Source organism: Gopherus flavomarginatus, chromosome 4 (genome assembly GCF_025201925.1).
Source record: "Gopherus flavomarginatus isolate rGopFla2 chromosome 4, rGopFla2.mat.asm, whole genome shotgun sequence".
NCBI classification, from domain to species: domain Eukaryota; kingdom Metazoa; phylum Chordata; order Testudines; family Testudinidae; genus Gopherus; species Gopherus flavomarginatus.
This window is the reverse complement of record NC_066620.1, coordinates 155200728-155222923: the sequence shown is the minus strand read 5'-3', so window position 1 is coordinate 155222923 and position 22196 is coordinate 155200728. Positions and strand designations below refer to the sequence as shown.

Here is a 22196-nt window from a genome sequence, read left to right as displayed (position 1 = left end):
AAATCGGGACATCTGGTCACCCTATTTACAGGTCAGTCTCTCCAACAATGCAATTTCTCACAGCTCCTGGGAGGCTTTTAACTGGTTCCAGCCAGCCCCTAATTGGCTTCAGGTGTCCCAATCAACCTAGCATCCTCCCTGCCTTCTGGAAAGCTTTTAACTGGCCCCAGATGTCTTAACTGACCTGGAGCAGCTGCCATTTACTTATCCTGGTACCAGGGATTTGTTTAACCTGGGGCTAATATATCTATCTCCTACTACTTTTCTATAGCCATCTGGCCTTGCCCCATCACAACACCTGCTGGAACCAAAAGATGGTAAAAATGAAGAATTATTAAATAGGAAAATAAGAAACAAAGGAACAGAAAAAGACTATTAGGCCTTATCTACTGGCTTCCAATGATCTTAAGTAGCTTTTTGTTCAGGTCTTTTATAGTTTATCTACATTGTCATGCTTTACTGATCTCACATATGAAGAATAATTTCTCCTGTAAATCTATTTCCTGCATTTAACAACATATCTCCAAAATATAATTCCCCTGATCTGTGTCTTCTTTAGGGAAGTACAGTACTTCATAACTATTCCTCTTAAAAGATTATCTGCAAATAAATATATAGTCTAAAATGCAAACAGCTGTAATATAACATGTTGAATGACCCAACTGACCAGGTAAAAGTTTTTAATTAAAGATATATATTTTTTAAAACCATGCAATACAGTAAAACTGAGGCTTTTTTACTGTAACTCATTTTATAGTTAAATAGCAAGTGTAAAATATAAACTTTGAAGAATGCCGACTATTTTAAATTACTGAATGCCCTATGACATTTAATTCATGCTCTACTGTGGCCATACAGTGTCTATGACATCATATTGGAGTGGACAGTGGTTGGTTCAGATGAAAACTGATGTCACTGAATCTAAAAGAATAAAAGGAAAATCTGTGACTAGGTACCATTATATGCTGACCATTCCTTTGCAGTGAAGGGATCTATACAGGGAGGAAAAAGAGTCACCAATGCCCCAGGTAAGTACTCCACAACCTTGGTAGGGGATGCTCTCTTGTTATTTACACAATGGCTGGAGTCTAAGAGAATCCCATCCCTTTGAGAATCAAACTGAAAAATTAATCATTCCCTGCTTTATGGCAATTTAATAAAGCTCCTTGTTAAGCCCCCATAACCCTAAGAGCACTCCAATGCAAAATGGCAAGGGGCTCCCTGGTACGTAACTGTACATCTCAGCTGGCCTGACCAGCTCAATACATTTCACGCACTGTTGTCTTGATATTGATTTAAAAGGTGTTTTGTAATACGTCATTGGAAAACTATTGCCACACTGGTCACTAATATCAATGTGAAATAAATGTAACAACACTGCATGGGAAATTGTGGATCCTCTCTGACCTCACATTTTGGAGTCTGTAGATGGCTCATCCTACTAAAGAACCTGGAGCACGCGGACAGCTTGGTGTGAGTAAGAAATTACATTAGGCCAAGCTATATCTCGCTACAATTACGTGTTAGACAATAGAAAGTGGGTTATTGTTGTTTGTTTTGTAACCCTTTGATATCGCTTTCCCTCTTGCTTGAAATCACTTACAGCTCTGAGCTTCGTTAATAAACTTACTCTTAGTTTTTCTACAAACCTTCTCAGTGTTGTGTGTGGAGTGTCTAAGCCCAACTGGCTAACAAGCTGTTGTGTGTGCTGCATCTTTGGAGACAGTGAACTTGGTGTTACCTCTGTGAGCGTCCAGTAAGAGGGGCTGGTTGCTGCAGGGGAGATGGTTTTGGTGAGACTTGGGACTGGAAGGGTTGTGGGGTCACCCTGCAAGCAGTAACTGGGCTGAAGGAAGCCAGGGTGAGACCATTATGCTGTGCACATGCTGCTGGTGTCAGGGCTCTGAGACAAAGCTGCAAAGCAGAGAGGCATCCAGGGCTACAGGCAGGCATTGACAGAACCCCTTACTGGTCTGGGTGAACCCCAAAGCCTCACATTCTGGGGTCAGACAAAAGCCTGCCTGGCCTCTTTAGTAAATCAGAGCAGCTCCAGGGCTACTCTAACTTCTGTTCCACTTCCCATGGCCCCACATATCAGAGAATAATCATAGTGTAGTGCACTTTAGCTATGCCCATGATTCTCCTCTCATGCTAGGCGTGGAGAGCTGAGCCATTACACCAGCTCTACATTGGTGTGTGAGGCCCATTGCACAGGGACAATCCCCATGATACCATTTTCACCTCACTTAGGGTCCCTCTGTGCTGTCAGAGTGGCATAAAGTGGCCTCAGCATAACTGAAAACCAGAAGACCCAACATCTCATCTGATAAAACCTAACATGAGCTCTTTTCCTTGATGCATGAATGCCAAGTAGTAAAACATACTGCAGGAAATGGGGTCACAGAGAAGGAATCTGTTCTGAATGCTCCTTCCCAACAAGTATTGAAGAACACTCTGCTTGTGGATATGATATAGAGTAAGGAAAACTACTTCCGGCGTGGTGATGGGGAAAGGCTAACATTGTTGTATGAGCGAAGAAAGAATATTTTTGTGCAATAAACATGGGTGTCTGGAGTGGGAAAAGATGAGATTTTAAAAGGAGTCCAACCAAACCTGTTTTCAATTAAAACATCCCTGAGCCAATTGCTGTAATGGCTAGGGAAAGATCTCTTCTGTTATGCAACACACATGGTGAATCAGTTTCTAATTAATTTCAATTAGATGGTGATGAAGTTCCTTGGCTTATTGCCCTGTCATTTGCACTGCATTTTCCAATTGCATTCAGACATTAAATATTCTTACAGAAGGTAACTGCTCACAAGGGAATTTGCTTGTGCAAGATACACAATATATTTCAACGGACATCAGACTCAGCACACCAGCAGCCTAACAGTTGTCAATTTTTCTGTAGGCATCATGACATAGGAGCATGTACTGGTCCTGGTCCATGGCTAGGAAGAGGTTATGATGCTGGCAGCCTAGGGTCCAGCTCATGCCAAGGTCCTGGACGTCACCGAACACTGACAAATATATAGCTGGAAACTAGTCTGGCTCACTTGTGTGTTAGTACAGTTAAAATAGATATTAGAGTTATAAGAATGTGTTTAGACTTTACAGAATGTTTATAGAATGCTACATGAATTAATCCTACTTATAATATCTGTACCCCATGTTACAAGGTAGTGTTTAAATGTTTGCTTTGTAACTATAAAAATGTTAAGACTGTAAATCCCCCATAGTCAAGAGAGAAGCATCAGGTATGAAATACTAGTTCACCACAAGAGATGTTCTCTCCTCCCAAACAAAAGAAGGTCTACAGCCATCAGACAAGCCATTGTGGACAGAAGACTTTGTTGTTTGCTTCCCCCACATACCTGAGGAGGGTAGTGCCCAAACCTTTGTCACATCACAGCTTGAATGCTGGGGTAAGGGAATAAAAATGCCTGTTAAGGAGAATTTGTTATTCCTATGCTGCTTGAAGTGTGTGTATTTCCAAGCATAAGCAAGGAGTCTCCAACTATTTTGCCTGGGTTATCCCTAAAGGATATACAAAGCCTGCTTACTATAGACGTTTCTATTACCTTTTGAAACTCAACTCATTTGTGTGTATTTATGTTTACCCGCTTTAACTTTGGAAATAACTCTCATTTCTTTTTTCCTACTTAATAAACTGTTAGTTCGTCACTGGATTTTCTAGAAGTGTTGTCTTTGGTTTGAGAACTGAATACAGTTGACGTGGGGTAAGTGACTAGTCCTTTGGGACTGGGAGTAACTTGAATATGGTTGTGATCTGTGGTGTAAAGTGACCATCTAATTCTAGATCATACAATCCGTTTGGGGCTTTTGCCCTACTTCTTGACAGACTCCCCTGAGGTTGGCACTCACAGTCGTGAGCCACTCCCGACAGCATAACAGAGGTCATTAGAGACTTTGATAAAAGCAGTTTAGGTGGAGTGCATGGATTTGAAGCTGGATTAGACAGGATCTAGGATGCAAGTAGAGGAGAGGAACTCCAGAAAGAGACAGTAGACAATGCAACCAATCAATCATATTAGCGATAAAAGGAGGATTGGGGAGGTTGTGGATCAAGGGCGGCTTTTTTTTTTTAAATGATGGGAGAGACTAAAGCAAGTTTGTATTGTGAAGAGTAAAAGTATGAGGGAGGTCAGAAGATGGGTCGGAATGGGGTCACTGGGGCAAGTGGAGAGGTTACAGGAGGAGAAGAGCAGAAAAAAAAGTGTGCCCGTGATTCAGAGAAGGAGCAGAGAACTATAGGAGGGGAAGAGGGAAGAGAAGGTGAGATGAGGGGAGAGGGAAGGTCAAGTCATATTTTGCCAATTTTTTCTAGGAAAAAGTCTGCAAGATCCTGTGCAGAGACAGAAGTAGATGCAGGAAGAGGGTTTGAGGAGATCTGTGGCTGCTAAGACAGCCTGTTTGATAGGTACATTTGTTCTGACAACACAATAACTCTGGCTTTCGTCAATGCATCTGGACTGCTATTGCATTCTTTTCATTGTGTACAGACTCCACAAACAGAGCACAACTCCAACAGCAGTTGCCCTTAGGACACAGTATAAATGCAATGAGAGCAGGAAACACATGAAAACAACGGCAACAAAATCAGCTCGTGTCAGTTCAAAGGCAGTGCTCTTAGACCACAGTGTTCTGTGTCAATGAAATGAAAAAATACCAAAGTTATATTACTATGCTATAGGCATCCCTGAGCCAAAAGAGCGTCCCTAGTTCACATATGCACATGAAGAAAAGTCCATCCTAATCCCTTTTCAGGTACACCCACCCAGTGGCTTTTAAGAGTCACCTATTACTTGGTAAGTGCGTTACTGGGGTCTTACCTCACAGACTTCTTAGGCCCAAATCTTTAATAAAAATTCTTAACAAAAGGAAAGAAGAAAAGGGAACAAGTTAGGAATGTGTAAATGGCACAACATTCATTATTAGTATAAATAAGAAATTACTTAAGTTCATGAGTCAATAGCCTCATGGAAATACTCTGAAATGTAGGAACTCTGGATTTGTTGAGGGTATTGACATGGAGAGATGAACAAAAATGTATGCCAAACACTGAACATTGAAAAACGAAACCTTGGGCTGTAGTAGTGCTTAATAGAGAGCAGGAGCTCAGCAGTAACAATGATGACTAGGGCAACAGCTTCTCAGACAGAGCTGTGATTCCCAGTTAGGGAGGCGGGGTATACAAAGCTAGCTTAGTTGATAATAAAAATCTGACATTTTTACCCTAAGACCCCTCATTGCCCCAAGAGAAAGAAAGATGCACCCTGACAAATATCTAGGCCTGAGGACAGCTAGGATGTGTGAAACTCACCTACATCAACCGAATATGAGAGAGTGCTGAGGAGGAAAAGTGCAGAACTTTCTAGATCTCTTCTGAGTGTTTGTTTTGAATCAGTTGATAGGGAAACAGAACAGCCATTTCATGACATCATCACAGAGGGGATCCTGTGGCTAGGACCACTTATGCATTTTAGAGTGTTAAAGGCAAAATGCTGTTAGTCCTAGCAAGAGGTTAATATACTCTTGCTATGATTAAAGAACTAAACTCAGGGGCAGTAGACAGTGGATTATCTCCAGAAATGATGTCAGGAAACATGGTAGAAAGAGGGTTTTTTAAAAATGTACTTAGTAGAGTTAATGGAAGAGATTTAAAGCTAGTATACATAGGCTGGAATTTTAGAAATAATGTTAATAAATAAAGCAGGATTTGAAAGCAGAAAGGGGATTTCAGTGAGAAGATTAGTTGACTGTAAACAGAGGGAAGAGGTCTACACATATAGCAAAGGTATCAAGCTATCTATATACCCTTCTTACCATATATAGCAGCAGAAAGATTCCAGACAAGTAACTGTAACCTTCACATGGGTGGGGAGTTTCACAACCTTATTCAAAGGGAGCCTTCATTAGTGCCTTGACAGCACACACATGTGCCACAGAAGACTCACCTCAACTCTCTTAACCCAGCTGGAGGTATTCTTTTTTCAGAGAGGTTAAGTGCTGATTATTGTCTGCACATGCCTGAGCACTGTTCTATGGAAGGGCATGGATAATGGATTCAGAGAGCACTGACCTCTCTCACTCTCAGCCATGCTTAGCAACTGGCCCAACTCCAGGGGCTAAAATCAGAGACAGATTGGGCCAGTATTTCACATAAATGTAGGGCCACATCACCTCTGAGCATATAGGTTGGTGTGTGAGTGTTAACCTACCTCATTAACCTCACATGCCATAAAGTTAGGCTGCTGGCTGAAGAGGAAGAAGCTTAAAGCACTCTCCCTGGTGCAGGCAGTGTTAGAGCAGCATCAGGCCAAGAACACCGAAGTTACAATAGCTCCAAGGTATCAGGTTGTTAAACTTATACTCTAATGGCCTTAGCAGAACCTCATTTTGGGTCACTGAGAAAAGCAAAGGGAGCCCAGATCTATTCTCAAATACACCATATGGATCTTGCCAAAATAAACAAGGCCTCAAGAGAGTGAACCAACTCTCCCACTCTGTCATGAGTGAGAAGCCTGCTGAAAACTGGTTTAGGAGGTGAGCTCATCTGTAAGTCAGAACCAATGAAAAAGAAGAGACCCTCTGTATGGAGAAGGATCCGCCCGAGAGGGAGGTCACAAAGATCATAATGAAGTGGTCAAATGAAAATAAGATAGTGTTGAAAGGACACTTTTGGAAGTGGATAAACCAGATGCATGTGAATAGTTCATTCCCGGCTAGAGATCCCTCTAAGGGTATGTCTACACTGCAATTAGACACCCGCGGCTGACACATGCCAGCTGACTCAGGCTTGCCAGCGTGGGCAAAGGACTGTTTAACTGCAGTGTAGACATACCAGTTCTAGCTACAGCCTAAGCACTGGACCCTCCCACCTTATAGGTTCCTCCAGCCTTAGCCCAAACATCTACATCACAATTAAACAGTCCAGTGAATCTGAGCCCCAGGAGCCTCAGTCAGCTGGCATGGGCCATCCATGAGTGTCTAACTGCAGTATAGACGTATCCTAAGCCCAGCTCCTCAAAAGTATTTAGGCTTCTACCTCTCATTGAGGTCAATGAGTCAAGGGGAAGTAGGCACCTAAATACCACTGAGGATCCATTGAGAATAGGAGTTTGCTAGTCTCATCCCAATCCAAACTGGAAGGATGGCAGGAAACGGATTTACAGCAATAGAGACAGTCTTTTATCGCTTTCTTTTCGGGAGCTCAGAGGACCAGTTTAAGGAAGAGGAGTGGGAAGAGAAGAAAAATGTTGAGTGGCCATGTCACTCCTATGCCCACTCTAAGTAATTAAAAACATAACAGTAATACAGACTCAGACAATGTGCCTCTGTGTACTGAGGGGCATGAATAAAAAGAGGCTGAAATGGGAATGTGGGATGAAACCAGAGAGGAAGGCTTCATTAGAGGAGAGCTCAAAGCATACTAACCTACACTGCCCAGCTCAGGCATTAGCTTCCAAGTAGTCAGGCAGAGGAGTAGTGAGGAAAAGCCTGACCCCACCATGAGGAAACACACAAATTTAGATGTGGGAGAATGTTTCCTGCTGATCTTCACATAATGAACTGTACCATATCCCTTGGGATAGGGAAGGTTCATGGTATAATAGGTGCCAGGAATAGGTTACAGCTCCTGAATGGGCTACTACTGGAACCACTGCCTTAAAATATCATCAGAGGCATTATACACACTTCAAAATTCCATGGCTGTCACATCATACCAGAATTTTCGATTCTCAGTTGCACAGATCCCTCAACAAGTTAACTGGGTTCTAATATAGTCCTATAGACCCAGACTTTGAGACATATCCCACAGAATCCCTGGGAATAGATATGAACTAGTGGACCACATGGTAAGTTATGACCCAAGACTATGGAAGTAACCAACAGAAATTATGGTGAAAACTTCAAATGGCTGTGATAGATACCTACATTTTCCAATGATTGTCCAAACCTCTCTCCTTTTTGTTTAAAGACAAAAGTTAGAACTCTCCTGGAAACAGGCTTTCATACAATTTCTGAACAGCTAACAATAGCATGAAAACAATGTTTGAACACTTCCTCAACAACAAATAACATGAGTTAATGTATAATTAAATCCTTTCAAAGCATGACGGTTCAGATTGGCTCTTGTTTTGTCTGAACTCTCTCTGAGCCTTACCCTTAAGGTTAAGAAAAGGGGAAGAATTATAGAGGAAGAGTTTATGTGGAAATGCCGTATCAGATGCTGTTGAGCCCTCATGCTCTCTCAGTTCCTGGAGGATCCTCTCTCCATTCAGCAACAAGGATGTGATCTCACTGTTTTAGACCATTCTGCACAGATTAACATGCCCGGTGGTCCTTAAACAAAAGGAATGAAACATACCCAGGATTCAGTGCAGAAATGTGTGCTCACATTTTTTGTACACTATCAGGATCACAGAGAATCATAGAACATTAGGGTTGGAAGAGACCTCAGGAGGTCATCTAGTCCAATCCCCTGCTCAAAGCAGGACCAACCCACCTAAATCATCCCAGCCATGGCTTTGGTAAACTGGGCCTTAAAAATGTCTAAGAATGGAGATTCCACCACCTCCCTAGGAACACATTCCAGTGCCTCACCACCCTCCTAGTGAAATAGTTTTTCTTAGACCGCCCCCACTGCATCTTGAGACCATTGCTCCTTGTTCTGTTATCTGCCACCACTGAGAACAGCCTAGCTCCATCCTCTTTGGAACTCCCCTTCAGGTAGTTGACGGCTGTTATCAAATCCCACCTCACTCTTCTCTTCTACAGATTAAACAAGCCCAGTTCCCTCAGCCTCTCCTCATAAGTCATGTGCCCCAGCCCCCTAATCGTTTTTGTTGCCCTCTGCTGGACTCTCTCCAATTTGTTCACATCCTTTCTGTAGTGGGGGCCCCAAAACTGAATGCAATACTCCAGCTGTGGCCTCATCAGTGCCGAACAGAGGGGAATAGTCACTTCCCTTGATCTGCTAGCAATGTTCCTACTAATGCAGCCCAATATGCCGTTAGCCTTCTTGGCAACAAGGGCACACTGTTGACTCATATCCAGCTTCTCGTCCACTGTAAACAGATTCTGCTCATAGTTGGGAATTGGGGATCACTGGCAGTTGAGGTAGAATCAGAATTTGGTTTTCTGAAATGCTTTTTGTCAGTGAATTAGCTATCAAGAGATCATTTTGGCAAGCAGCAGCCCATGTGTGCTCAGTAATGATTCTCAGGAAGAAATTAAAATTGGTTGCACATGAGCAGTAGTAGTGGACAGAAAACTGAGACTATCCCTTGGTCTGTCCAGAGGACCATGGCATCTTCCCCCTAGTTAACAATCATTGGGTGGGCTTTAATCTCAATTAGTAGCTGTGGCTACTATGTGCCCTTAGCAAGGGAACTACACTCCAACTGGAAGAGAAATCCCAAGGATTAAAAATAAATTGTCTCACCCACTGCCAAGTACAGGAGCATAATCCAATGGTGGGAGTAGGAGTAATAATACTTCTCTCTCTCAACTGCAACACTGAGTTTGTTTATACCCTGCACCCACAGCCAATTCACACCTCTCTCAGGTAATTAACATTTTGGCCAGGACCCAGTCACATCCACCTAAGAGAAGTAATGGGAATTTGTCCCATCTGCAAATCAGTTCATTTTTTTCCCCACGTTGAGTAGACCTGAAGGATTTTTAAAGTAATTAATAGGAAAAACCTTGGATTAGAAATCTCAAGGGAAGTTAGTTCGTGAATGTGAGGAATTCTAGGAGAGGTCCTATATATGCACACATTTTTACTCATAAGTCCTGTTAGTTAGCAGCTATAAGTTTGACGACAAATTTCATTTTGAAATATTTTTGAATAGTCATAAAAATTTAAGGACGATCCCATCAATTTATCAGGTACTTAGAACTGTGACTACATTTTCATGTATGTTTTGAGCACACTGGCAGTCATCAATAGTAAATATACCTCCACCTTGATATAACACCATTCGATATAACACAAATTTGGATATAACGCGGTAAAGCAGTGGTTCAGGGGAGGCGGGGCTGTGCACTCGAGCAGATCAAATCAAGTTCGATATAATGCGTTTTCACCTATAATGTGGTAAGATTTTTTGGCTCCCGGGGACAGCGTCATATCGAGGTAGAGGTGTAATTGAGATGGCACAAACCAGAACACTGGGTCCTAGCCCACTGAACTTTGGGGATCTCCAATCCAGATCTGTATTTGAACTCAGTAGCTCACCCCAATCTTTAGTAATGATTCTAACAAATCATTTGACTTGTGTGTGACTTAGCAGCTACAGAGGCTTAAACAAGGTCACATACAAACTGGGAGGGTACAAGTACTGAAATAATACAGGATGTTACAGGTTAGGGTTGAGGTGTATTTGAGAGTTATAGATGGGCCTAGAAATAGATTGGAAGGAAGTGCATTGAAAGAGCCGTGTAAGGCCAGAAGACTGGAATATCATGAGGTTTTCCAAGTCATGAGTGAGGTGCATTACTTGGCTGTGATAGGGCTCAAGTCTAGAGTAGCAGGGTGATCCAGATTAGGACTGAGGTTCATTGGAAGATTTCCAAAGTGATGAAGAGAGAGAAGGAGAAGAAGAATCTGCAAAGAGAAAAGGATGGGATACTGGAAATACACCAAGTAAACGGTGAACCTTTTAAAGGTACAGAAAATTCAACTGGAGTTTGTCTCCTAACATAAATAGTTACACATACCAAAGCAAGTGTTGCAACATAAATGTGTTGGAAAGAATTTCAGTCCTCAGAAAAGTGTACAGAATACTACCCAGTACAGGCCTAACTACAGCAGCTAAACTCTGCCATGTCAACTGAAGAGAGTCTCAGTACAGAGAACTAACTTATTTCTATGTTTGATAGTGGGAAGGGTGGTGGTTTGGTGAATTAGGAGGGGAGGACTTTCCCTGAGTACAGTGCAAGGAGGAAAAAGGCACCAGACATAGTAGTGGGTGAACAAGATAAATTGGCCATCACAGGTGGAGTGAGGGCTGAGACAAGAGAAGATCACTTTTTTTTATTATACATAAGCCCCATTATAAGCAGTCAGGGCGCTGCATTAACTGTTAACATTTAATAATTGTAATAACTGACAAAAACATCAAGACAAAATATTAGAATAAGCAGAAACCAAGTTGGATTAATCAGGATCTGGTATGGCACTGATAGCATTAGGTGCTCACTCAATGTACTCCCTCTGCTGTGTCTGAGGCTGAATCAACTAAATCTTACCTTTAAAGGCTGAAATGTGTTTGAATGGTTGCAGAGCAGGGATTTTGTATTTCAGGTAGGAAAAGTCAGCTTTAAAAATAAAATTGTGAATATTCTGGAGGTTGCAGCGGCCACAGTGACAGGAAAACAGTTTCAAAGCATTGAACCTGAGTGGATCACAGCCCACTGCTGGTTAATGCCAGCATTTCAAAAGAAAGACATCAGGAGTCTTAGGCAACAATCACACGACTGAGTGTCATTTATAGTTCTATGTATTAGCAACACGTTCCAGCGACTGACAAAATGTGTAGCAAGGACAGGGAACACACTCTCCCTTAGATCCTGTGACATATTGGAATGGAGCTGCCTGGGGACTGCAGCAGGTGAAGTGTCACTATATTTTGGACAAGTTTTCCAGCAGGAGAAGAGACCAGAGCATGACTGCACCTACTAAAGAAAAGTTTGCTCCTCATCCTTCTAAAGGCCTCTCTCTCTCTCTCACCCCCACCCCCCAATGAGGCAATAAGCCTGGACTAAGGCCCTGTTCAGTGCTGCCCTTGCCTACAGCCCTCTCTTCTCATTTGTGCTGTGGCTATAAGTTCCTCAGATTTCCTCTCCTTTGCGCTAGGTCCCCTACCTGTAGCTCAGGAATATAACATACATTTCTGCTATTAACATAGAGCCAGTCTGGGGACTAGCCCAAGGCTCAGCAGGAACCTGGAAGCAAGTTTAATTCACATCTGACCCTTGGCAACTCCTTTTCTGGGCTTGGTTCTCTACAGTAGGCACGGGCTACTGCTGCTCTCCCGAAGAAGCTCCGCAGGCAATGAACATGTCAGGTAAGCATTCAGTAGGGGTATGGTGTCAGTGGCCAAAGTGTGCCTTGTTCCAGACCCCGCTGCCTGTCCCTTCTCCCCTGAGAAAGTGCTAAGAGCCTCTGAGCAACATGTTTACCAAGTGGATCTGAAACAGACTGAATGAAAACATTTTAGCTTGGAGGCCCTAATTGTCCATTAATTGAACTGATTTTCTTCTATCGTGGGTTGTCTTCAGCTGGAACTACCTTAATTCTGAGGAGTCTTTATAAAAAGAATGATATTCATTTAATTTCTTCCACTCAAGAATCTCCGAGTGTTTAACAAATATTAACAAGCTAACTGACACTTCTGTGCAGTAGGTCAGTGTCATCACCACTTTAACAGATGGAGAAACTGGGGTACAGAGACATTTGTCCAAGATCACACAGCAGGTCAGCATCGGAACTAAGACTGGAACTCATGTCTCCTAATCCTATGCTGAATGCTCCTAGAGCACAGCTCTACATCTCTTCTGGATACGTTGTTGGAACAGCTTAGCACCCACAACTCCCAGTGAGGTCTCTTGGAGCTAGAAATGCTCAGCATTAGTGAAAAAATCAGGCCCTGTATGTTATTTTTTCTATCTGATAAAGGAGGATAATAATATTTGCCCACTCCTCTGGAGTACCCACCCCACAGATGTTTTGTTAAATCAAAATAAGGTGTTTAGTTTACAAACAGGCCACTCTCAAGCTTGTCATCATCTAGAAGTTAAGAATCACATTACTGCCAACCTCAAGTATTCCAAAATCATGAGGCAGGACCCACAAAAATCCCAAGATTGCTTTAAAAACATGATTCAAAAATATATATTTGGGGGGTTTTGTTTGCCATCTGGGTTTTAAGCCTTTAGAGATTTTACATTTTCAAGCTTTTTTCCACTTCCGTGAGTACTAAAACTTTACTTTTTAAAATTAAAGCAGGGAGTTTTATGTAATTCCATGACTGGAGGGGCTGAAGCTTTAAGACAAATGACAAATATTGTGAGACTTGGCAACATGGAGATTGTCTCAAAATTTGCAACTTCCTGTGGTTCAGGATGATACAAATGTAAACATTCATACCTTAAAATACTATTAAACCAATGTTCTTCAAACCTGGCTCTTTTAACTGAGACTTTAAAATCAAGCCAAGTTAACTGTCTGTATGCAAGGTTCTAGAAGAAATAGCATCTGTATCTTAATATATTGCATTGGGGGAATGTAAGCTTTGGGGGACAGAGATCTAAAGGGAACAAGTGTGAGAAAAACCTGTACTGTACTCATGGAATCAAAGTCTATTGATTACCCCATGCCAAAATTTTAGATCTATTTAGATAAATTTGAGAGTGGTGAAAACCTCCTTCAGCAGAGATGAGGAAGGGCGGGACAGGGGATACCTGATGGTTTGGTTTGGTGGGAGTCAGTGTTCTCCCATCTTCCCAGTTGGGAGCTTCCACTAGGCCTCTTCCCCTTCTAGCTGTGGTTTCTCCCTCCCAGGGCTTCCTCTGGGTTGCTTCATGCTGCATCCCTTTCCCTAGCCCTCAGCTAGGCTGTTCCCATCTCTATCTTCCTTCCCCACCTGTCCCATATCCCCTTTGCCTGTCCCATCTCATCCTGTCCTAACTTGGTGTGGTATGGATTTTTCAAAACAAAATAATAAAACATGCCATTTTAATTACAAACAAGTGGTTCTACTAGGTGGGGTGTGGGGCGCAGATGTGCTGAACTGTCCCTCCCTGCATGAAATATTGGATCTAGTAAGACAACATTACTGTCAGTAAAATAGGTGTTAAAAATATAAATCCAGATTATAAGGGATTTATCTATGCAGTTGCATATAGGAAAATGCACGAGCAACCATGATGAATGTGAAGTAAGTGACAGACATCTAACTGGACTTTTTCTTGAACATTATTTTATCAGATGTCAGTGGCAATAACTGTATGGACAAATTAGATTAATAAATGGGCACACAATTTTGTGCATTCTCTTCTGAAAACCTGGTCCATGTTTCTTACAGCCAGAGTACTGTGCACAGCTACAGGAATATAATAGTTACATTACCACATGAAAAGAATAGAATTTGAAAAATGAAAAAATAATTAGACTCAGGGATTCAAAAAGAGGCTCTACTCACTTTTGAAAACAATCTCATTTTGCCCATTCTCTTGCCAAAGCTGCTCTTTTAGAAAGGCAAAGTGACATTAAAAGCTCTTAATCTTGGTGTGCAGGGGAACAAGAGGTTGGGATAGTTCAGATTCAAAGTGTTAGGCACTTATTAATCTTGCAGGCAGGACTAGACCTCTCACAAAATTTCCACTGGGCCTGTCCAGAACCTGGAAATATAGCAGCATGTAGAAGTAAAAAGAAAAATTCAAAGTTTTCAGATCTCAGGGATGGTTGAGTTCAGGCTCAATGTGAATTTTGAACAAGGGCTCAGGATAAGGGAAACTTTTTAATGCATCCTAACCATTTTGCTCGTCTCTAATATGGAGGCAAACCCAAGGCCACTGGGGGAAATACTATTGCCTAATGAGGTTGCCTAGGAAGGTTGTGGAATCTCCATCACTGGAGATTTTTAAGAGCAGGTTAAATAAACACCTGTGAGGGATGGTCTTGGTAATACTTAGTCCTGCCTTGAGTGGAGGGGACTGGACTAGATGAGCTCTCGAGGTCCCTTCCAGTCCTATGATTCTATTTGGGTCCAGACAGAGAGGAGAAAGTCCATGCAGAAGGACTCTGCACAAGCTCCATGGCAGCCCTCAGTGCATGGGGAAGTAGTGTGATCAGCAGTGGTGCAACAATTTAAAAAAAAAAAAGGGGGGGGTGAGGGGAGAGAGAAGGCAGGGGAACAGATCCCCTCATTCCCCTCCCATCCCATAGTTGTATCCATAGTGCACAGGTTGGGGAAGTGATAGGGGTTGTCTCATGTGTCTGTGCACTGTATGGAGTCACTAGCCCTCCAGGTAGGGTGGAAGAACCTGCAATTCCCCCATATTTTGTAGTGGAAATAAGGGCCCATGTGCACAACACTTTTACAGGTTGAAGTTGAGCCTTCTAATCCTTTTGAACTCTTATCTGAGTGCACAGCCCAGTGATGTGGCCTATCCACTTTTTCCGAGGGTTTAGCCCTTGGAGCATGTGATGGGAAAGAATGTCATTGCAACTAATCCCCAAGAGATCATATACAGCAGGAGTGGCCAACCTGAGCCTGTGGCAGAGCCCGGGATTGATCAGTGAGCATCCACCGGCACACTGGGGCTGGAGCTGGAGCTACCGGCGCCAACTTTCCAGAGTCGATGCCTATACAAGGAGCCACATACTAACTTCTGAAAAGCCGCATGTGGCTCTGGAGCCACAGGATGGCCACTCTGATGTACAGGGTAAGAGGTATGGGAAGTTCCTGAATACAATATTGTGACGAACTAGGAATGTTTTTAATGTTTTCTCTGAATATTGTGTTGGTGCCTCAGTGTCCCCATGGCAGTTCTTAAGTATCTGGCAGAGCAAAGGGCCAGTGCACCTAAATGCCTGACCCTCTGTGTCCTAGCAACTGATGGCCTGGGCCCCTTCTCCGCATAGGTGCCAACTGAAGGTGTTGGAGACAAAGAGATCAGGTGGCCTCCTAGCCCGGGAAAGGAACTGAGCAGAGAGGAGGGGCTGGAGGGGATTGTTAGTCTGGAGCAGGCTGGGGACGAGGAGTGAAGTGCAGACGTGGGAGTCTGGCTCACTGCCCCCCAGAATGGACCCGGCCGAGGGGTCCGGTTCGCTGTATCTACAAGCTCTGTTTTAGACCCTGTTCCTGTCATCGAATGAATCTCTATTTTATTGGCTGGCTGAGAGTCACATCTGTCTGCGAAGTGGGGGTGCAGGACCCTGTGGCATCCCCAAGACCCCACTGGGGCGGGCTCACTGTGGGAAGCACACAGAGGGGCAGAGGATGCTGAATGCTCCAAGGAGAGACTCAGGAGATGAAGATGTGTGAGCTTCTTGCCCTGAACAAGTCTGCTCCAAAGGAGAGGAGGCTCCCCAAAGTCCTGACTGGCTTTGTGGGGAGCAGTTCCAGAGCATCGCCCAGGCTCTCCGTGACAAATATATAATGCACATTAGCCCAAAGCACTATAGCTTTTTGACACAACATAAAATAAACACATTTAAAATAGCAAGATGTGGATAGTAAACTTTACCACAAGATCAAATGGTTAAAGAGTTTTCAAGGAAATCAACGGTGCCCTCTAAAGGAAACTAGTATGTTATACAGGACTCTTGACAGATATTGTTCCTACTGTCAAGATACTGTATAGCCCATAAACTAATACTGAAAAAGAGACTCCATTATGGAAAATTATTCCAGATTGTTCTGTTTAAAATTAGCATCCTCAAAAGAACCTGATCTATGAAAAATCATTTAGATAATTAGTGTGTAAAATATAGACTATTTACTCTTCATCCAAATCTGAGAAAATATCTGAGCTCTACATAGGTTTTGTTAAAAGATTATTGGTTAGGTAATAAAATATTCCTACCCCAAGCTATACAGCATTTTTGTCATGAAATATCATTTAAATACTTAATTATGATATAGGAAAACTGCAATATTTTCAACCTAAAGGACTACACCCATGAAGCATTGTTAGGCCCTTACTTTGTACGACATCTTTCATAAAACTGTATCCCAGAGCTAGATAATACATAACTTGTATGAGGTATAAATAGATTGCGTATCATAATATACCAGCCTCAGAAAGAATAAGGGATGAATGAATACATACTAATCTAATCATTTATTTATAACTATTTTGTCTCTTTTGTCTCAAAAGGAACAATTCTGACATAACAAAAGGCTGCAGTTACTTTACAATGCATTAATAGACTTCAGCATATTTTCTTTTGAGAAATGTCACTTAAGGTATCATAGACCCCAACTACACAGTTTGTTTTTAAGCAGAACTCTCCATTAACTTCAGTTGCAGTTCTGCTTGAAAAATTGATAGAATGATCTACACTTACATTAACAAGTTTTAAAAGTACTCCTATATTGTATACTTAAGGGCCTGTTCCCCAGAGGTGTGAGCTGTCATTGATTCCATTTGCCAAATTGCAGACACTGGGCCAAATCCTTGAAATACACTGTTGACCACAAAACTAGGTGTACATTTACTCCACCAAAGCAGCACTAATGAGCATGTATATTCATTTTAGCAGGAGTCTTACAAATAGCTCTGCTACTCATACAGATTATTCTTCTCCTAATCTCAGTAGGAGCTATGGTGGGTGCTGCTGAGGCCAATTATTTTGGTATAGAGGGCCTGATCCAATCCCCAGTGGGGAGTCCTTCCACAGACTTAGACAGGGCTTGCATCAGGTCTGGATTTTGGTGTCTAATTTATGTACTGATCTTTGGAAATATGGATTTCTGAAAGAGACAGAATAGTTAAAAAGAAAGCAAAAAGAACTTTAACACTTACAAAAGTTTATAAAATTTAAAACACTTTGACTAAGATGTATTTTTAATGTTGTTTTAGTAACCTGTGCCCTTTTGATATTCCCCTGACTGCTGGTATAGAATCATCAAGATGACATGTTTTATCAGCTAAAGTGGCATATTGCTCAAAGCAAGGTTAGACCCTGTGCCAACGTAACTAGATATGGTTTATCAATCTGAACAAATTAAAAGAGATATGGCTTTTAGAAAACAGTGGTTAGAAATAGTAAGGCATTATTAGGGAGATATGCCATATCAATTTTAATATGAAATCTCTACCTGCAAAAAATTGGGATGTATTTTATAATTACAGTACTTATTTTCTGCTAAAGAGTCTGGTTTTCTTTAAGTACTGATAAATGCATACTGTTTTCATACATGCTTTTTCTTAAGAAGCTTCCCTCCTCTAGAGGCAATACTGCAAATTGCTGTGTATTATGGGATTTAAGATTGGTTGAATGAATTCCCCATTGGGATATAGGATATATTTTCACAGGAAAGCATATTCTCCAGTGGATGGAACTCTGGACTAGGAATCAGGAGGGTTCTATTCCCACGTTTCACTATGAGGTAAGTCATTGCACCGCTCTGTGCTTCAAAATAGCCTGCAGTGAAATGGGGAAATCATTTACCAAGCACTTGGAGATGAAACAGGCTCTATAAAACCCAAGTATTATGATTTATTTAAAGTTGTGGTGACCTTGGGACAGATTATTTAGGTATGGAAAATATGTCCTCAGCATACAATCATTAAAGCAGCAAAATTTGAAGCCAAAGTGACAATTGTCAGTCAAATAAAAACTCCTCCGAAAGGGCCTAAACCTGAAGTCCTGGAAGTTAGACCCATCCCTACTCAGCCAATTTAGCCTCAGTTGTGCACTCATTTAAGTCATTTGAGAGTTTGGATCCTGGCAGTTGTTATATGGTGATAGGAAGCTTAGACACTTGCCAATCCAGACACAATTTTTGCACACTCAGAACTAACAATTAGCTGATCTCTAATGAAGAACAGCAACTGTAATATGTCCTCGTGTGAAATTATGAGGCTGATTATTAAGCAAACATAGTGCCACCAGTTTTTCTGAAATTTGCAGAACACAGAACACCACATTATCAACCCCCCCAGAGCCTTACAATATAACATAGATGAGAAGAAGCACAGCAAAACAAAACTGGGAGGGGGAGGGTGTAGAGAGCTTAATGGTGAGGAAATAAACACAGAAGGCATTTAGGGATAAAGTTAATTTTAAGGAGGAATATGAAGCAGAGTATGACCCAAAGAGAGGACTGGATTCTCCACTCCATTAAGATCACTTTCTGCTGAGCAAGTAGGACAAAATGGCCGGCACAAGGGGATGGAGCCGGTATGTCAGTGGTCTTTGAGGGGCAGAACATAGGTATAGTGAAGCAGAGTTTCACTACATCTCCACAGACCTTAGGTCAGTGGCAGAAGTTGGCGTAGGCTCCCTCCTGCTCTAGTGTACCCTGGCGTAGGCAGACACAGTTCAGAGAAACTCAACCACTTCTTTACAGCTGCTCCTCTCTACTATATCCAAACACAGCTTGGCTACAGTGGAGAACTGGGAACAGCCTCTTCCTATTGCAAACAAGGTCTACTGCTCATCAGATAAGTTACCATAATTTTTGCTGCTATATTTGCAAAAATGTGAGCTGAATAGCATACCAAAAATGGGCAAAACTAGTTTGAAGTTAACCTGTAGATTGCTCTAAATGTAAATAGCTGAGCTATGTTGGCACAAAACAATATATAGAAGCATTTCTTATGCAAACTGGGTTTGCAGTTAATCAAGTGAATTGTAACTTTAAGAGTATCCTAGCAACTTCCCAACAGCCCGGGAAAGTCCCAGCTGACAATGTACACTGATGTGATTGTTCTATTCGTGCAGTCATCAAAACTTTGCAGTTAATCAAGAAGATAATTTGAAACATGAAACCGAGTTAAATTTGAGCTAACAAACGGGAATTTTATGTGAATTACATCACCAGGACACTTCTTATGGTCAAAGCCATCATCCCAGGACAGGAACAGGTCGGAACAGCACAAAGTGAAGGTCAGATAATTCTGGCAACAAAACCTACCATTATAAAAACAGAACAATTGTACTGTGTAAAACTCTGTGATTCCACATTGCCAGCTCTCCATTTTAGAACTTTGCTGCAGAATATGAGAGTAATTTTTAAAATTTATTATTTTTTAAACACAGGATGACTCAAGCCACACACTGAAAGACAGGTACCACCAAAGACCTATCTGAAATTATAGAAGAATCGTAGACGATAAGGGTTGGAAGAGACCTCAGGAGGTCATCTAGTCCAACCCCCTGCTCAAAGCAGCGCCAACCCCAACTAAATCATCCCAGCCAGGGCTTTGTCAAGCCGGGCCTTAAAAACCTCTAAGGATGGAGATTCCACCACCTCCCTAGGTAACCCATTCCAGTGCTTCACCATCCTCCTAGTGAAATTGTGTTTCCTAATATCCAACCTAGACCTCCCCCACTGCAACTTGAGGCTATTGCTCCTTGTTCTGTCATCTGCCACCACTGAGAACAGACAAGCTCCATCCTCTTTGGAACCCCCCTTCAGATAGTTGAAGGCTGCTATCAAATCCCCCCTCACTCTTCTCTTCTGCAGACTAAACAAGCCCAGTTCCCTCAGTCTCTCCTCATAAGTCATGTGCCCCAGCCCCCTGATCATTTTCATTGCCCTCCACTGGGCTCTCTCCAATTTGTCCACAATCATTTACATTGTGTGTTTATCTCTGTATCGTTTCTTGTCTATTTAAACAAAGGCTATCTCCTGTCCTACTAACAACTTACACTGACACCGTGTTTTTTATCCCCAAATATATCAAAATGCTTTACAAACTTAAAATAAAATGAAGAGCAATCACATCACCACCAGTGAAATGCAGCCATCTCTAAAGTGCCACCCAGTTTCTGCTTAGGACAGCACAGCAACATTACGCAGTAGATGAACCATGAAGGGAGGATGAGAATGAGAACCACTGGTGCACAATATTATGTTCCATAAATCCCTTCTACAGACCCTGCAGAGCTGTTTCTGTTACAGAAGTAGATCATATGATAACAAACAATGATACTTCTTGCTTGGGGTAGCCAGGGCACCTTTTAGGATTTTCAGAGACATTTTTGGTCAATTTAAAATAAAAGCCCTCTCTGCACCCTTAGTAGCTGCTTCCTATCTTTCAACTGTAATCAAATCTGTTTGCAGGTAACACTAAAATTGGAAGGTGTAGCAAGGAACTGTAGCTACAAAGTAGGCAGGAGGAAGGAGGGAAATGTAATTAAGCAACTCACTTTAGTGTACTGGGTACAGTATTTTCATCTTCTTAAAACAGATGTAAAATACTTTTTAGTGTAATTAAGCACGAGTTTTGTCGCAGAATAGAGAGGGGAATGTCTACAAAAGGTTCACAATCTTAAGAAGTGATCTCCAACATGAAAAGGAACCATGGATATCCAACTGAAATGGCAGGCAAATTCAGTTCAGCAGCATATTATTACAGGCTTAGAATAGGCCAAGGATTAGCAAAAAGTTCCATATGCTCTTTAATGCTCACAGCAGTTACATCATTGTTTTAGGTCTTAGTTGTAAACCAACATCTGCAGCACAGTGCCTTCTGACAGCATGCAGATACCATCAGTACTCACCTAGAAGCAAGAGATACTCCTATTCACTCTCCAAAACCATTTCTTACAACTCCCATCCAACTACTGAGAAGAACCAACTCTCATAAGATCTGACAAGATTCCAATGCATACACCACAATGGAATGTTATTCAGGACAGAAACTGACTACCTCTATCAGCCAATTAGAATTTTCCTGACATTCTGAGCAGCTGCATAAATGGATGCGCAAACTAAAGGCCTGATCCTACACCATTAAAGTCAATGGAGCAGATTTGGGCCCTAAGGTAGTTGGTTAGCGAGAAGGAAATCAAGCATGGTCTAGCTCTGTGGGTAATTTACTTTCTGAATGGGAAATGAAAAAAATAGTTATTTCATAACTCAATACCAGATTCTGTTTTCAAAAAAGTTACCCTGCACAGAGAATTGTTCAAAGCTCACTGAAATAACAGGAATCTTTCCCTGGATTTCAATGTAAGTTTTGACCTTTGGTTTGTTTTCAGGTATATATTACTTAGCTTTGTGTTTCATTTGGTAAAGTGTGTGCTTTAGATTTGAAAAACACACACATTATGCAGTAAATAAGCATGACTGGTAATTTTGCTACAAAGAAAAATCGGCGTAAAGAATCATGAAAATCACAAGTCAAGAAAACTGGTTTGCTGAAGGTGATCTCCATACAAAAACTTTACTCAAATTCTTTAATAAAAACCATTCTGTTATAAGTCAAGATTGTTATGATTGGAATTTTTATACAGAAAATGAATCAGAAGTTACAAAAGCAACTGACATTACATAATAAATATAACTGGAATTAATACATACGAGAACAGTACTATAGCATCTCTTTATAAACATTAAAAATGATTATCTCTATGGCATGTTAATTTAACATCTCAATTATAAAATTCTCTTTGCTTTGTAGTAAACGAACACATACTAATT

At 41.6% G+C, this 22196-nt stretch overlaps 1 protein-coding gene across 1 annotated transcript in view; it reads right to left on the bottom strand.

Annotated features, from left to right (window-relative positions):
• Window positions 1-8673: 8673 nt before the first annotated feature.
• ELOVL4 (ELOVL fatty acid elongase 4) overlaps window positions 8674-22196 on the bottom strand; it is a 299610-nt gene continuing 286087 nt past the window's right edge. The window contains exon 7 of the transcript XR_007773974.1: window positions 8674-8733. The gene's annotated coding sequence lies outside the window, so the exon portion shown is untranslated. The remainder of the gene's footprint in view (window positions 8734-22196) is intronic.